Raw genomic sequence first — 18,994 nt, forward strand, 5'->3', positions numbered from 1 at the left:
CAGCATCAGGTCAAAGGAAAACCATCTTCCCTGGTAAAAAGGAAAACATAAATGATGTACAAAGTTGACATTTTAAAATTCCTTCAAAATTGGTTTTAAGATAATTTTGTCAAATTAGAATATAAGCAAAAAACAGAACAAAACAATAAAAACGAAAAATCAGCACCTGGGTGGCTCAGTGGGTTAAAGCCTCTGCCTTCAGCTCAGGTCATGATCTCAGGGTCCTGGGATTGAGCCCCACATTGAGCCCCGCATCGGGGTCTCTGCTCGGCAGGGAGCTTGCTTCCCACCACCCCCCACCGCTTTTCTGCCTACTCGTGTCAAATAAATAAATAAAATCTTTAAAAAAAAAGAGAGATAAACATATTTTTGTATCACCTAGTCAGCGAGCACTGTGCATTTTTCATGTTGTAATATTAAGTTCTAAGCAGGAGTCAAGTTTGAGTCTAAGCAGTAAAAATATTCTAGGAACAATTGGGGCAGACTTAAGAGAAGTGGCTGAGGAGCCTTCTAGGACACGCCATCTTTAGCAAAAAAAAAAAGTAGCCGCCATAGGGAGTTAGACCTACTTACTACCGCCAGATTTTTCATTAAGGAGCTAGTGATTCTGAAATATTAATTGTTTCAGTGTGTCCCCCATCCCAGTGCCTTAGAGATCTATGAACACACAAATAATAAGTTTAAAGGTTAAAAGCTATTTGACTTAAATATTTATAGCAGGGCTTTGTACCCATCCTGACACAGTGTAACTCAGAGGATTGCACAGTGCTCTCTCCCAGTTTCCTCCAAACCACCCAGTTCATTTGGCACTCAGACTTCCGTACATAAGCAGAGGCATTTGGCAGAGTGACCATATCTCATGGCAAGAGATTTTGGTACCCAGTAAAGCAACAATACATTTCATAGTGGCCCAAATGGAGAATGTAAAGATGATTAGATTAGTGCCAATGCCCAGAGGGAGACAGCAGTGGTGGTGGTGGCAGTTGGTAGGAGCAGACTTGTTTGCAAGAAAATGAGAAACACTCTCTAAAATACCAGACAGGGGCTTTTGTTGAGCACTAACGTGCTTCCATCTGCTTCAGGGATAGGATGCCAGTGTAATTTCTTATCTGCTCACAGGCTGGTGAAACTTAGGGAGACAAGGTAAAGGTAGAGTTAGTGTAACATTGCTGGTTTCTATATGACTGTTCTGTAATATTTGGAAGTTAACTGATTTTTAGGCATGTGATGATCATGACTTCTGATTTTAAACTTAACAAGTTTGTGCTACGTAATATATCATTAACATGATTTCACGGTGAAAATTATAGAGCCAGACCAAACTATCTTATAGTAGCAATCCAGAATCCAATCAGATATAATTTTAATGTCTCTAATATTTATGGTGCTGACATCCTGGAAAGAAAAAAAAAAAAATATATATATATATATATATATATATATATGAGTAGAGGACAGAATACTGCCAAAAAAATTAAGCAGGTAGAACAGAATTAATAGGAGTATAAATACTACAATAAGATGGCATTAATGGTTCTCTAGAGGTAGGTGAGAAGACACTTTAACTACTCAAGAAAGCCAAAAAAAAAAAAAAAAAAATTGCAAAACCAAACTGAACAATGAAGAGACAATGCAAATTTAGAAGTGCTTGAGGGATTGCGAGAGTAAATAATGTCAGAAGAATTGCCTGAAGATGTAATTTAAACTCAGGAAGGTGAGCTTCAAGAGCTCCCACTTTAGGAAGTCCCCCTTTTTTTTTTTTTTTAAAGATTTTATTTATTTATTTGACAGAGAGAGATCACAGTAGACAGAGAGGCAGGCAGAGAGAGAGAGAGAGGGAAGCAGGCTCCCTGCTGAGCAGAGAGCCTGATGCGGGACTCGATCCCAGGACCCTGAGATCATGACCTGAGCTGAAGGCAGCAGCTTAACCCACTGAGCCACCCAGGTGCCCTAGGAAGTCACTTTTTACATCACTGTACATCAGATTTGAAATGTTCACAGAGAACAATACCAAAAGCCACATACTGTGCCAAAGTCAAAGTCCTCTCTGGTCCACAGGAACCTTAGGACACCAACAAGTAAAAACCCATCTTTATTTATATATATATATATATATATATATATATATATATATTTTAAATTGCCTCTTTTATCTTTTTTTAAAGATTTTATTTATTTATTTGACAGACAGAGATCACAAGCAGGCAGAGAGGCAGGCAGAGAGAGAGAGGGAAGCAGGCTCCCCGCTGAGCAGAGAGCCCGATGTGGGACTTGATCCCAGGACCCTGAGATCATGACCTGAGCCGAAGGCAGCGGCTTAACCCACTGAGCCACCCAGGTGCCCCTTTATTTATATTTTTGAATGACAGGAAGTTCACCCGTTTTATGTGTCAAGCATTGTTACAGACTCTGGGATAGAATGGTAAAAAACATGGACCCTATATTCTAGATATGGAGAAGATGGAGAGTAAATAAAATACTCTAGAAGGTTCTATTCTATTCTAGAAGATGGAGAGTAAATCAAATAATCACACATATTATATATATAGTATGATATTGTATTTCATCAAATCTGAAATACTATCAATTGTAAAATGTACTATTTTGTTCCTATGACTAGGAAAAAACACCAATAAACTACAATGCAATGCTTTTTTATTATTTAGATTTTTTTATATTTTTAAAGATTTCCTTAGATTTTATCATATAACCACTCTTGATCATACATAGAGAAGTAAATACAAGTGAAATCAGCTGGATAATGTTTTCCTAAAAATGTTTTCTATTCACAATCAGCCTCCCCTTGGGGGTATTGATGTCATCACACACACACACACACACACACACACACACACACACAGTCATTCTCTGTGTTATCAGGAATGTAAATGCTCTAAGATTTCTTACAATGGACTCTATTTTTGGCTTCCAAAATTTTCTTCCAAGTCACTGAACTCCATTCTACAATTTTGGTGCCAGTAATTTCCAGCTTAGCATGTGAAAGGCAATTTCTGTGCATAGAATTCAGTCACAAAATATAACTCATCTTCATCTATTGTTAGTATCTTTCTTTTTCAGACATCATAAAGAAATTCATTGTCACTTTGCAAGTAAATGTGGAGATGGAGGGAGTCCTCCACTGACTTCTACTTGCTGTACTATCAAATTCATGCCACATTGCTATTCACATGCATTTCTGCATTCACAATATTCATTTTGTTTTACTGCCAAACCAGTGTCATTTAAAAAATATTTTTAAATGGCAATTAAGTTCAACAAATATCATGCCAAAAAATGCACATAACTCTGCAATTTACAAGCTCATTTTAGAGTGATAAGCCAGCAAAGGTGGCAGAAAAGTAGTTGTTAAGAAGTAGACAAGGAAAAAAAAAAGGTAGACAGGAAACCAGTTTAGCCAAGAGAACAAAAACCTTGAACTGTGCTAAAAACTACTGAAATGTCCAGATAAAGAAGATTCATAAAAATCTTATCATGTTCAGTGACAAAAGGGCAATAATGAACTTACAAGTAAAATCTTTCAGAGGAGTTGCAACTACATTAGCAGTTTGGAACAGGATTCTATTCTCTGTCCTAAAGGAATACAGTTAGAAATTGTAGTCAATTCTCTCAAGCTTACCTTTAAAAAGAGAATGGAGAGAATGTGGAAGTTGCTAAGTTATAAGAATAAGTGAAATAGAGCCAACTATATATTTTGTTTTAATATTTGGAAAACTTTAATGCATTTAAGTGGTCTTAAAAATGAGCTAGTGAATTTGGAAAAGTGTCCGACAAAGAAAACAAAAGGGATGATCAATACTGCATAGTGCCTGAGAAAACTATAGACAACAGGGTTGGGTTGAGAAATCATTGAGAGATGTATTCTTTCATTGGACATTAGGTATGGAATAACGGTTCCGATCATGGTAGGCTTTGTGAAAGTAACTCTGCTTAGTTCTGGTTGGTCTTGAGCAAGTTAGTCAACCGCTGTGCCTCAGTTTCTTCATCTGAAAAAAATGGGGATAGATGAGGGTACCTACCTCCCAGGATTATTGTAAGGATTACACAAATTTGAAATGTCCTTGGAACAATTACATTGTTTGTAAGGTCCTTACAATAGAACATAACACATTAAGGATTTACAATTTTTGGTGGTAGTCATTTTATTAAATACATTTGAATTACTTGTATTGAGAGAATTGGCTACTTCAGGTTAATGATTACTATTTATAGACCATTGGCTAAAATGCAAGATGTCAGTGATTTCCTGAAATTGTGTCATACGTGCTATTGGTATTTTCAACCCAATTGTGCCTTTCTGCACCCTCATAAGAATATTACAGATCAAAATTTTTTTAAAAAGCAAAAAAAGAGAGAGAGAGAGAGAGAAGGAATTTAATAAGTAGACTGGCAACTCCAACCCTCAACTTTTGACCTCACCTTCTAGAAAATGTGGGGTTTTAAAATGTTATATATTCTTTGTGGTTTAAAAGATGAATTTTTCTCCCTCCTTTCCTCCTCCCTTTCCCCTCTCCCTTCCCCTGTCTCCCTCTTCTCTGCTTTCCAGTCCACATAGTAATAAATGATAGTTGAGGATTTCAGATTTACATGTTATAGGTCCATTTGCACAGAAGAGGTTTATCAGACACAATAAGTACAGAAGAAGAAAATCTGATTGTTCTGATTTGGTCCAGGTGCATACACTAGATTCAATTATTCTTGGTCAGGTCATAAAATCATCTGTGTTATTTACCAGTACAGTTGCTAGGGCCCTATACATGTAATGCCATAAGAAGGGGATGTGTTTCCTGAGAGGGTCACTTCGTTATGAATGGCACAAACAACCCAAAAATGTCCTTTCCTGAATGGTATCTGTATGCCAAAAGTTCACATAGTGGTAGAAACCCAATTTTCTAGACTGATTTTTAATGTCTTAAAAACCAGGACTCCTTTTTAATTCCTTTAGTACTACACCCATTTTGAAGTCATAAATTGTAGAGCTATAGAAGTCACTGTCGAAGAAACCGAGATCCAAAGAAATGCAAATGTGTTCTTTTTAACGTGTAGATGTTTTTGAATTCAATATAGTTAACATACAGTGTTATGTTGGTTTCAGGTGTATGACACAGTGATTCAACACTTCTGTACCTTTCTCAGGACGCATCAAGGTAAGTGTCGTCTTTAATCCCCTTCACCTACTGCACCCATTTCCCGACCCCCTCTCCTCTGGTAACCATCAGTTTGTTCTCTGTAGTTAAGAGTCTATGTTTTGGTGTGTCTTCTTTTTTTTTTTTTTTTTCCTTTGCTTATTTGTTTTGATTCTTATATTCCACATATGAATGAAATCATATGGTATTTGACTGACTGACTTTGCTTAGCATTATATTCTCTAGATCATCCATATTGTTGTGAAAGGCAGGATGTCATTCTTTTTAAAGGTTATTTAATATTCCATTGCATATAAATGCCACTTCTTCTTTATCCATTCATCTACAATTGACACATGGGCTGCTTCCATAATTTGGCTTTGGTAGATAATGCTGCAATAAACACAGGGATGCATGTATCCCTTTGAATTAGTATTCTTTGGGTAAATACCTGTAGTTGAGTTACTGGACTGTACGGTAGTTCTATTTTTGAATTTTTTGAGGAACCTCCAAACTGTTTTCTGCAGGGGCTGCACCAGTTTGTATTTCCACCAACAGCGCAAGAGGGTTCCTTTTTCTCCACATTCTCAACACTTGTTCTTTCTTGTGGTTTTGAGTTTTGCTATCCTGACAAGTGTGATGGGATATCTTGTTGTGGTTTTGGTCTTCATTTCACTGATGGTGAGTGATGTTGAGCATCTTTTCGTGTGTTTGTTGGCCATCTGTATGTCATTATTGTCGTCGTCTTTTTCTCCTTCTTCTTCTTCTTCTCTTAAAAATTTTATTTATTTATTTGACAGAGAGAGCACAGCAAGAGAGGGAACACAAGCAGGGTCAGAGGGAGAGGGAGAAGCAGGCTTCTTGCTGAGCAGGGAGCCTGATGAGGGGCTCGTCCCAGGATCCAGCGATCATAACCTAAGGTTAAGGCAGATGCCTAATGACTGAGTCACGCAGGCGCCCCCATCTGTATGTGTTCTTTAGAGAAGTTTCTGTTCATGTGTTAGGCCCATCTTTTAATTGAAAAAAAATTTTTTTGTGTGTATGTGTCTGTGTGTTAAGTTGTATAAGTTCTTTATATATTTTGGATACTAAACCTTTGTTGTATATATCATTTTCATATATCTTCTATTCAGTAGGTTCAGTTGCCTTTTAGTCTTATTGTTTCCTTTGTTGTGCAGAAGCTTTTTATTTTGATGAACTCCCGGTACTTTATTTTTGCTTTTGTGTCCCCTGCCTTAGGAGACGTATCCAAGAAAATGTTGCTATGACCAATGCCAGAGAAATTACTGCCTATGCAGTCTTCTAGGATTTTATAGTTTCAAGTCTCACATTTAAGTCCTTAATCCATTTTGAGTTTATTTTTTGTATGGTTTAAGAGAGTGGTTGAGGGGTACCTGGGTGGCTCAGTGGGTTAAAGCCTCTGCCTTCAGCTCAGGTCATGATCTCAGCATTCTGGGATCGAGCCCTGCTTTGGGCTCTACTAAGCGGCGAGCCTGCTTCCTCCTCTCTTCTTCTCTGCCTGCCTCTCTGCCTACTTGTGATCTCTATCTGTCAAATAAATAAATAAAATCTTAAAAAAAAAAAAAAAAGAGAGTGGTTGAGTTTCATTCTTCTTGAGGTTGCTCCTCAGTTTTCCCAACACCCTTTGTTAAAGAGACTGTCTTTTTCCCAATGGATATTCGTGCTTCCTTTGTTGAAGACTAATTGATGATGTGATTGTGGGTTCTTTTTTCTTGGCTCTCTCTTCTGTTCTATTGATCTATGTGTCCATTTTTGTGCCAGTACCATATTCTTTTGTAGTATGAATGGGATTGTTTTCTTAATTTCTCTTTCTACTGCTTCATTATTAGTGTAAAGAAATGCAATGGATTTCTATGCATTGATTTTGTACCTCTGACCTTACTGAATTCATTTATCAGTTCTGGTAGTTTTTGGGTGGAGTCTTTCAGGTTTTCTAACATAGAATCATGGCATCTGTAAATATTGAGCATTATTATTTATCAACTTGGATACCACTTATTCCTTCTTCTTGTTTGATCGCTGTGGCTAGGACTTGCAGTACTATGTTAGATAGAAGTGGTGATAATGGACATACTTGCCTTGATCTGAGCTCAGGGAAAAATTCTGTTTTTCATCATTGAGTATGATAGCTGTGGGTGTTTCATATATGGCCTTTATTATGAAGTCTGTTCCCTCTAAACCTAGTTTGTTGAGGATTTTTATCATGAATGGATGTCATACTTTGTCAAATGTTTGTTTGTAACTATTGAAAAGAAAGTACGGGGTCCCTGCATGGCTCAGTCAGTTGAATGTCTGCCTTGAGCTCAGGACATGATCCCAGGGTCATGGGATCAAGCCCCACATCGGGCTCCCTGCTGAGTGAGGAGCCTGCTTCTACCTCTCCCTCTGCCTGCCATTCTGCCTACTGTACTCACTCAGTATATATCAAATAAGTAAATAAAATATTTTTTAAAAAGATCATATTGTTTTTATTCTTTCTCTTATAGATGTGATGTATCACATTGATTGCTTTGCAAATATTGAACCACCCTTAGAATCATATGAATAAATTACACTTGATTACACTGAATGATTTTTTAAATGTATTTTTGGATTAGGGTTGCTAGTATTTTGTTGAAGACTTTTATACCTATGTTCATCAGAGATATCGTAGTACTTTTATCGGGTTTTGGTATCAGCATAATGATAGCCTCGTAGAATAGATTTGGAAGCTTTCCCGCCTCTTCTATTTTATGGAAAAGTTTAAGAAGAGTAGGTTATTAACTCTTCTTTAAATGTTTGGTAGAATTTAGCTGGACACTGTCTGATCCTGAAATTTTGTTCATTGGGCATTTTTTGATTCAGTAATCAATTCATTCAATTTCATTGCTTGTAATGTCTATTCAAATTTTCTATTTCTTCTTGATTCAGTTTTGGCAAGTTATATATTTCTAGCTATTTATCCATTTCTTCCAGGTTGTGCATTTGTTGGCATATAGTTTCTTATATTTTCTTATAATCCTTTGCATTTCTATGGTATTGATTGATATTTCTCCTTTCTCATTCCTGTTTTTGTTTGTTTTAGTTTGGTGTTTGTTTTTAGTTCTGTCTCTTATGAGTCTGGCTAAAGTTTTATCAGTTTTGTTGATCTTTTTTGTTTCATTGATCTGCTCTGGTGTGTGTGTGTGTGTGTAAGTTTCTATTTCATTTATTTCTGCTTTAATCTTTATTATTTCCTTCCTTTTGATCCTGCATGCTCTTTTTCTAGCTCCTTTAGCTGTAAGGGTAGGTTGTTTATTTGAGTATTTTGTTTTGTTTTGTGTGTGTGTTTTTTGTTTGTTTCTTCTTGAGATAGGGTTGTATTGCTATAAGCTTCCCTCTTAGAACTGCCTTTGCTGCATGCCAGTGATTTTGCATTATTGTGTTTTCATTTTCATTTGTCAGTTTTTGATTTCCTCTTTGATTTCTTGGTTGACCTACTCATTATTTAGTAGCATGATATATGACCTCCATGTATTTGTGCTCTTTTAAGATTCTCTTCTTGTGATTGAGTTCTAGTTTCATATCATGGTCAGAAAAGATGTGTGATTTGACTTCTATCTTTTTGAAATTGTTGAGATTTGTTTTGTGGCCTACCAAATGATCTGTTCTGGAGAATGTTTCATGTATACTTGAAAAGAATGTGTATTCTGCTATTTTAGGATGGAATGTTCTGAATATATCTGTTAGATCCATCTGGTTCAACGTGTCATTCAAAACCACTATTTCCTTGTTGATTTTCTGTTTGGATAATCTGTCCATTCATACAAGTGGAGGGTTAAGATCCTCTACCATTGTTGTATTACTATCAATTATTTCCTTTATATTTGTTACTAACTGCTTTATATTTGTGTATTCCCATGCTGTATTCATAAATATTTACAATTGTTATAACTTCTTACTGATTATTTACTTTATGATTTTATAATGTTCTTCTTTATCTCTTGGTACAGTCTTTGATTTTTTTTTTTTTTTTTTTTAGATTTTATTTATTTCTTTGAAAGAGTGAGAGAGAGAGAACACAAGCAGGAGAGGGGGAGAAGCTAAGCAGGGAGCCTGCTGTGGGGCTCAATCCCAGAGTAATGGGATCTTGACCTGAGCCAAAGGCAAATGCTTAACTGACTGCGCCACACAGCCACCCCCATAGTCTTTGTTTTAAAGTCTGTTTTCTCCAGTTTAAGAATTGCTACCTCAGCTTTCTTTTCACATCCATTTGCATGGTAAATGCTTTACTATCCATTACACTCAGTCTGCACAAGTCTTCAGGTCTGAAATGAGTCTCTTGTAGAGAGCATAAAGGTGGTCTTGCTTTTTTATCCATTTTGTCGCTCTGTCTTTTGACTAGAACGTTTTGTCCATTTACATTCAAAGTAATTATTGACAGGTATGTAGTTTGCCATTTTATTACTTGTTTTATGGTTTGTTTGGTTTTGTTTTCTGTTTTTTGTTTGTTTGTTTGTTTGTTTCAGTTTTTCTGTATTCCTTCCTTCTCTTGCTCTCTTCTCTCACAGTTAGTTGGCTTTCTTGAGTGGTATACTTGGATTCCTTTCTCTTTGTTTTTTGCATACCTATTACTCATTTTTGATTTGTGGATACTATTTGATTGTCCATAGATAGATAGATAGATAGATATCTTCTTTCTAAAGCAGTCTATATTAACAATTGATTAAGTTTGAACCCATTCTTTCCTGAAGTGGAAATGTATTTCTACAAGTTATAATGACTCTAGTGGATGTAGGATTAAAATTAATTCTAACAATTCAATGAAATTGTCTAAAAATTCCAACTATTTTATAGAAATCGACAAGGTGTTGCCAAAGTTCATATGGAAATACAAAGAAAACTAAATATTTAAACCAGTGGTGAAAAATAAAATGCTGCAGAGATAACACATGCTGATATGTTATCTTACTGCAAAGTTTAGTAATCAAGAGAAATGATATGAATAGATTCATGGAGATCAATGAAATGGACTTGACAGTGTATAGCCAAAGGTAATATTAATGAAGTTGGACCTCTTCCTCAAATCATATATAAAATGTAATTCAAAATGTTTAAATAATTAAATAATACTACAGGAATCCTCTGGAAGCTCAAAACAGCTCCTCTAGTGTTCATTTAAAATTACAATTCCATTTGCAAAGTAAGTCTTTCCCTGTTAAACAGACAGGAGTGGTGGCCCAAAATAGGAAGGAAAGATTATTAGTTGAAATAAAGAAAACACTACCACCAAAAAAATGCCTTCCTATTATCTTTCCCCACTCAAAGTCTGGATATTGCAAATGAATAATACTTAATATATTTAAATTATAGTTATATCAGCAAGGGTTTTGGGCAGTGAACTATCCATATGCATTATTTTGCATTTTGCATATCTTGATTGTTAAGTATTATTTTTATGCCCTCCTTTTGGAACAATAGCTTACATATATTATTCTAATAAAATGTGGTAAAAACATCATTAGCTATGTATAAATGATTACAATAGAAGATGCTAAAATGTATAGCTATATTTTAAAATCAATTTTATCAGACTATGCATTTATTTTTACCTAGCTAGATATTTCATACTGTGTTTTAAATGAAAGTTCTCATATATATATATATATATATGAAATTAATTTAGTTTGTGGTTTGAATATGGTGACTTATTGGTATAAGCTTATCACCTGTGGGAGAGCCAGATAATTTTGACCAAAAATAGAGTGTATTTTAATGAATATTTCCAATAATTAGCAATTAACATGCTTACATCTTCAACTGAGTAAGATAATTTGAACTTCTGTTTTTTAAATTTTATGTGAAGTTTCAGTTCCTGTACTTTTAGTCATTTTATGATCCAACATAACAAATATTGAAAAAAGTTATGTTATACATCTCTTTAACTCTACAGGAGATTATAAATAAAGTAAAATAAAGGGGTAATTGATTTACTTCCTTGTCTTAAATATTTCAGGGTTTTTTTGAGGTAAAATTTATATGCCATGAATTTGACTGGCTATGAGTGTACAGTTTAATGATTATAAGGTCTTCTTGTACAATGTTGAAAAGTAGTAAGCGCAGACATCTTACTCTTTTTTCAGGTCTTGTAAGGAAAGCAGTTTTTCACCACTGAGTGTGATATTGGCTGTAGGTTTTACATACTCTTTATGATGTTGATGAAATTCCTTTCTATTTCTATTCTTTTGGATTTTGTCAAATGTTTTTCCTGAGCCTACTGAGGAAATCATATGGTATATCACATTAAGCATATTCAAAAATTAAAACAACCTTCTCTTCCTAGAACAAATCTGACTTGGTAATGGTTGAGAACTTTTTTTCTACATATCATGAGATATGATATACTATTATTGTGTTAAGGCTTTCATGTCTATATTCAAGAAAAACATCAGCCTGGTTCCCTTTTCTTTTTCTTTCTCTCTGTCTCTTTTTCTCTCTCTCTCTCTTCCTCTCTCTCTTTCTCTCCTTCCTTCCTTCATTCCTCCCCTCCTTCTTTCCTTCCTGTTATATCTTCGTCCTTCATGTCAGGATAAAACTGGCCTCATAGAATGAGTTAGAAAGTAGTTCTTCTTCCTCAATATTTTATGAGGGGTTAGTTTTATTTCTTCCATAAATGTTTGAAAGAATCCTTTATGTGGACATTTTTAGTTAATTGTCTTAAATTGTAAGCAATAAGAGCTTATAGATAATATCTTTTCATATTTAGATCCTCCAAACCACCTAATACCATGTCTTCATTAACTGAAACATTACAAAAAAGTCAAGGACTTGAAAAAGACAGTTCATAGTATTTTTAGGAGGGTGAATAAACTAGTTCCTTAGAGCTAAGAGTAAGTAATGAGTGTCTGAAATTACATTAAAGAAAATTATTAAGGATTAATTCATTTTAACTGAATTAAAATTTACAGAAAATAACTATTACATCACCCCCATTCTACTTCTAGTTCTGATAACGTACAACATAAAAAATTCAATTGTGTTTTTTAATAATAGTATTATTTTGCTTATACTGTGTTGTGTGTGGTGCATGTTTGTGTGTCTTTATGGAAACTGTAAGATGAGTTATATTGCCTCTTTTTCTTATGACCACAAAGAAGTTTAAAACCTACTTACTCTCTTTCATTTTGCAACATACTACAGGTGAGTCTTCTGTTTCACAACTGTTGTGTTGTTATATTTGCTAATTCTTTAAATGACTTATTCATTATTTTGTGGAGTCCCATCTCACTAGGTAGCTGACAGACATTCTCAAAGAAATTTAATACAGGTCACCTGAATCTTTGTAGTTTATATTATGGTAATGTTTTTCATATTTTGAAAAGTATGTACTATATTTTTAAGAATAGGTAAGCCAGTGGAGCGCCAGGGTAACTCAGTTGGTTAAGCATCTGCCTTTGGCTCAGGTCATCATCTCAGGGTCCTGGGGTCAAGCTCTGAGTCAGGCTCTCTGCTCAGCAGGGAGTCTGCTTCTCCATCTCCCTCTGTGCTCTCTCCGTGTTCCCTCTCTCAAATAAATAAATAAAATCTTAAAGAAAAAGGAATAGATAAGCCAAAAATCACTCAGACGTTAGAGTTTTTATTCAGTCCTGTAAAGTTATAGCTGAATCAGAAATCCAGGACTGTTGTATATTTATTACAAAAGGTAAAAATGGAAGTTATTTAATAAGATGTTGAAGACATATCAACAAATGACACATGTGCTACAATAGTATTTTTCTCATAAATTTAAGATTTCTTCTCAATCCTAACTGATAGTTCAAAAGCCATCTTATTATTTTGATAACATTACTCAACTTTGGAGAATTACAGCCTTCAGCATCAGGACAAATTTCTTCACTCTCAGTCTCCAGTTCTGCTAAATATGCTTGATCATACAAATATCAAATTACAAGCAACTTTGCTGCTTTTGCTGTAGTTAAACTATGTGACCTACTATGCTTGCAAAATGATCTATTCTAACTCCTCAAATTTAGTGTCTCAAGAACTGACAGAAAGGATATTTTGTCCTACATATTAGTGAAGGAAAGAGCCTTCCTTTCAAAATTACAAATATGTATCATTGGTTCTCACAAAACTCTAAGACTCAGTTTCTCAACTGAAAATTCTTCACACAGACCAGTTAGTCTATAAAACTTCACTTCTAAACTAGACTTTGAATAGGTCAAAGTAATTGAACAATAAAATAAGCCTTTCTGTAACCCTTACTTGATGCTAATACTGAAAGTAGCTTCAAATTTTTTAGTGACAAATATATACATAACAACATTGTTCAATGAATCTTATCAAAATATTTCATTTAATCTTGCAACTTAGTTATTATATTCATTTCACAATAGAAGTTTTACCTAAAGTGGCACAGCTAGTAGTAACTAAGGCAGTGCCAGTTCTAACTCTAAATCTGAGGTTCTTTCCACCATATTATTCTTTTTTATCCTTGACCCTTATTTCCCAAGACTAGTAGTATATATGTATTAATTCAAATAATGTAAATCCTAATTTCTTACAGCTTCTTTAAGGAAGCTAGAATGATAATAAAAGGTGGGCTGCAAACTGAGAAAAACAAATTTCCTTTAATATGTACTAAACTTCATGCAGTGTTCTAAATGCTTATAATATGTTAGGTTTGCCATATTCTCATTGCCACCTTTTGAGTTAGATAATTAATCTCATTTTAGAGTTGAATAAACTGAAGCTCAGAAAGGTTAATTGCTTTGCACAAAGTAACAAAGCTAATAAAGAAGAACAAAAATACAAACCTGAGTCTCTGTAATACATAAATCTCTTTGCCTTCTTACAATTGATGCTCCTGCTGCTTAGCGTTTTATACCAAACAAACAAACAAACAACAACAACAACAACAACAAAAAACTAATAATCTTGTATGGTCTTTTTTCTTAAGGTTTTCCAGTTTTATTCTCTATAAAGCCTTTTTTCTTAGCCTTGATTTTCTGCAATAATTACTACTGCTTCCCATGCCCCCTCACAAATATTTGTGCTCTCCATTATGGAACCCGTATACCTTAATCCTTTTAAACATTTTAACATGGACAGTTTCAAATCTAATAAAATGAATCGTCATGCATCCATTACAAGGCTCCAAAAAACATCAGCATTTCTTTTTTTTTTTTTTAAAGATTTTATTTATTTATTTATTTATTTATTTATTAGAGAAGGGGATGGGGAGAGAGCAAACACAGGCAGACAGAATGGCAGGCAAAGGGAGAGGGAGAAGCAGGCTCCTTGCCAAGCAAGGAGCCCGATGTGGGACTCGATCCCAGGACGCCGGGATCATGACCCAAGCCGAAGGCAGCTGCTCAACCAACTGAGCCACCCAGGCGTCCCAACATCAGCATTTCTGATTAAATATCCTTGTTTAGTCTGTCTCCAACTACCCCTTACACTATCATTCAATTTTTCACATATCATTTGCATAAATTGAAGTGCACAGTATGAAATATATAATTTTGATGAATGGGTACATATGATCCACATTTCCAGTAAAGATACAGGATATATTCAGGGCACCTGGGTGGCTCAGTCAGTTAAGCATCTGCCATTAGCTCAGGTCCTGATCCCAGGTCCCTGCTCGGAGGAGAGCCTGCTTCTCTCTTTTCTCCCTGCTCATGCTCTCTTTGTTATCTGTCTCTCTCTCTCAAGTAAATTAATAAAATCTTTAATAATAAAAAAAGATACAGAATATTTTCATCAGTCCAGATATTTTCTCATATTCCTTACTTGTCAATCACCATTGAACACAGAGACCACCATTTTTTTTCCACTGTAAGTTAATTAAATTAACTGTTCTAGAACCTCATTATGTATTGAATCATATGTATGTACTATTACATGTGCAGAAACTTTGGTTCACCATAATGTCTATGCATTCCATCCATGTTGTTGTGTCTGTCAGTAATTTGTTGTGGGGGTTTTTCGGCATAATATTGACCCATGATATGGATATACCACACATCGTTTATCCATTTTCCTCTTGATCAGCATTTGGGTTACTTATAGTTTTGAGCTGTTAGGAAACTGCTGTGAATATTTGGATACAGAATCTTTCTGTGGACAAATGATATATTTTTTATTACCTGGAAATGGGATTCCTGGATCAAATTTTCACTTTGCAAGAATTTCCAAACCTTTATTTCCAAATTATAAGGTTTACATTCCCATCAGCAGTGGATGTGAGAGTTTTGGTGGCTCCACATCATCACTGATATCTGAGTGTTGTCAGCCTGTATACATTTAGCCTCTCTAGTAGATGTCTACCCGTATTTTATTGTGGTTTCAATTTATGTTTCTCTAATGACTAATGGTGTAAGTCAAGAAGATATTCTTGTACTTTCTTGTACTTCTTGTATTCTTGGATTTATTCTTAGATTATTCTAAATGCTTTATTGTTTTAGTTTTTACAGTTAGGGCTATTACCCACCTTGAATTAATTTCTGTGTATTGTGTAAAGTTTAGAGTTGCTTTTCTCTTCATATGCATATGAAGAGACCAGTACCGTTTGTTTAAAAGATCCATATCAGTGTGGGTGTATTTCTAGTTTCTCCAATCACCATGTTGGCCTCACTCCATCTATTCTTAACCCAATACCAGACTTACTTCTTTTTGGCTTTTTCTTTGTACTATTTTATCTATCTATGTATGTCCTTATTCTGAGGATTATAATATACACCATTTACAAAGTTAAAATTATAGTACTCTGTGTAAAATATAGGAAAATTGCAATAGTAGAGCTTTCCTACACCTTCTGTTGTTCAATTTATATCATATATTTTGTGTCTACTTACATTGCAAACCCTGAGGGAGTGTTACTTATTTAATAATTAATTAGTTTATTTTTGCTTTTAATAGTCATATGACTTTAAAGTAATTAAAGATATATATTCTTGATCTTTATTTTGTTTTATTACCTTTATTGAAGAATAATTACTATACAATCACTGCTTAATCTCATATTTTAAGTCATACTAAAAACTATGATAATTGAAACCATATGGTACTGGCATAAAATTATACACATAGATAAAGGGAACAAGATAGACAGTCCAAGAAGAAACTCTTTTTTTTTTTTTTTTTTTTAGAGTTTATTTATTTACTTGACAGATACAGAGAGATCACAAGTAGTCAGAGAAGCAGACAGAGAGAGAGGAGGAAGCAGGCTCCCTGTTGAGCAGAGAGCCCAATATGGGACTCGATCCCAGGACCCTGAGATCATGAGATCATGACCTGAGCCAAAGGCAGAGGCTTTAACCCACTGAGCCACCCAGGTGCCCCGAAACTCATTTTTTTTTTTAAAGGATTTTGTTTATTTATTTGACACAGAGAGAGAGCATACAAACAGGAGGAGCAGTAGTGGGAGGGGGAGAAGGAGCCTGCTTCTTCCCACTGAGCAGGGAGCCCGAAATGGGACTCAATCACAGGACCCTGGGATTATGACCTGAGCCAAAGGCAGATGCTCAACTGACTGAGCCACCCAGGTGCCCCAAACCAGATTTATATGGTCAATTAACCTACAAAGAAAGCATGAATATGCCATGGCAAAAAGACGGTCTCATCCATCAAAGGTGTGGGGAAAACTGAACAGCTACATGCAAAAGAATAAACCTGGACCACTTTCTTACATTATATACAAAACTAAACTCAAAATGTATTAAAGACCTAAATGTAAAACCTGAAACCATAAAACTCCTAAAAATTATTATAGGCAGTAATCTCTTGGACATTAGCCCTACCAAATTTTTCCAGATATATTTCCTCAGGCAAAGGAAACAAAGGCAATAATATTTGGATTAAACCAAAATAAAAAGGGTTTTACACAGCAAAGGAAATCATCAGTGGAATGAAAATGCAATCTATGGAATGGCAGTAGGTATTTGCAAACAATATGCCTGGTAAGGGGTTAACTCAACAACCCCAAAACAAATATTCTGATTAAAAATTGGACAGGGGACCTGAATAGACATTTTGCCAAAGAAGACATACAGATGGCCAACAGACACATGAAAAGATTTTCAACATCACTCATCATCAGGGAAATACAAATCAAAACCATAATGGATATCATTTCACACCAGTCAGAATAACTATTGTAAAAAGACAAGAAATAAGTGTTGGAAAAATGTAAAGAAAACAGAACCCTTGTACATGGTTAGTGGAAAGTATATGGAGCAGCCACTATGGAAAACAGTATGACAGCTTCCTCAAAAACTTAAAAATATAAATACCATATGATCCAGTACTTTCACTACTGGATATTTACACTAAGAAAATGAAAACACTAATTTCAAAAGATATATGCATCACTGTGTTTGTTGTAGCATTAGCATTATTTACAATAACCAAGATATGGGAGCAACCTAAGAATTCAGTGATAGATGAATGAATAAAGAAGATATGATATATAGATCTACTATGTTTGTATCTCTAAATACACACACATACAGTGTATGTGAAGCATGCGTGTGCACACACACACACACACATATACATATACACATGTATATACACACAAAGCAATATTACTTGGCCATAGAAATGAATGAAATCTTGCCATTTGCAGCAACGTGGATGGATCTAGAGAGTATTATGCTAAGTGAAATTAGTCAGACAGATAAATACCATATGATTTTACTTATATGTGGAATTTAATAACAAAATAAATGAACAAAAGAAGAAAACAGAAACAGACTCATAAGTACAGAGAATGGACTGGTGATTGCCAGAGTGGATGTAGGTGACAGAATAGGCAAAAGCAGTAAAGGGGATTAAGAGGTACAAACTTGCAGTTGTGAAATGAATAATTCATGGGGATGAAAGGTATGGCATTGGGAATATAGTCAATAATATTGTAATAGCTTCATAACTACACTTAACCCAGTCAGCATTGGGTAATGTATAGAACTGTCAAATCAGTATGCTGTGCGCTTGAAACTAATCTAACATTATCAACTTATCTTCAATTAAAAAATGAGAAAAAATCTATAATTTAATAAGTTTTGACATATGTGTATGCTCATTAAACCATTAAAGCAATAAGATAATAAACACATCTAACGCTTCCATAGACTTTCTGTTGCCTTTTAGTAATTCTTTCTTCACATTTGTTGTCATCCCCAAACAGGCAATCATTTAGCATATGCATACTATATTGCATATGCTATATTGCATTTAGCATAAATGCATACTATAGTGTCATTTGCGTTTTGACACTATAGTATGCATTTAAACAATTTTGTATAAATGTATTTATTCAGAATTTATCATTTTGTCTGGATTCTCACTGAATATAATTATTTTAATAGTCATGCATGTTGTTCTACATTTAGTAACTCACTACTGAGTAATATTCTGTTGTATGAATATCTAAAAATTGTTTAACCATTCGATTTTTGGTGGGCATTTGAGTTTAAATTTTTGGCTATTACAAATAATTATGCCTCCTAGATTTGAGTATCTGATCCCTGCCCCCAACACACACACAGATTAGGGAAGTTTTCAGCTATTATTTAATATAAGCCTTCTGCCCACTTTTCCTTCTCTTCTTCTGGTACTCTGAAGATAGGAATGTTATTAAGCTTTGTGGAGTTACTGAATTCCCTAAGATCCGGTATTTTTCTTTCCCCCTTCTTTTCAGCATCCTTATTTTCCATAATCTTATCATCTATATCACTTATTTGTTCCTCAACTTCTTTCTTTTTCTTTTTTTTCTAAAGATTTTTATTTATTTATTTGACAGAGAAAGAGAATACAAGTAGGCAAAGAGGCAGGCAGAGAGATGGGGGGAAGCAGGCTCCCTGCTG

At 34.7% G+C, this 18,994-nt stretch overlaps 1 long non-coding RNA gene across 1 annotated transcript in view; it reads left to right on the forward strand.

Moving 5' to 3' along the window:
- LOC122889224 overlaps nucleotides 1-18,994 on the forward strand; it is a 60,859-nt gene that overhangs the window by 34,663 nt on the left and 7,202 nt on the right. The window contains exon 2 of the long non-coding RNA XR_006380855.1: nucleotides 5,114-5,165. This is a non-coding gene — a long non-coding RNA (uncharacterized LOC122889224). The remainder of the gene's footprint in view (nucleotides 1-5,113; nucleotides 5,166-18,994) is intronic.

This window comes from Neovison vison, chromosome 11 (assembly GCF_020171115.1).
Source record: "Neovison vison isolate M4711 chromosome 11, ASM_NN_V1, whole genome shotgun sequence".
In the NCBI taxonomy this organism is placed as follows: Eukaryota; Metazoa; Chordata; class Mammalia; order Carnivora; family Mustelidae; genus Neogale; species Neogale vison.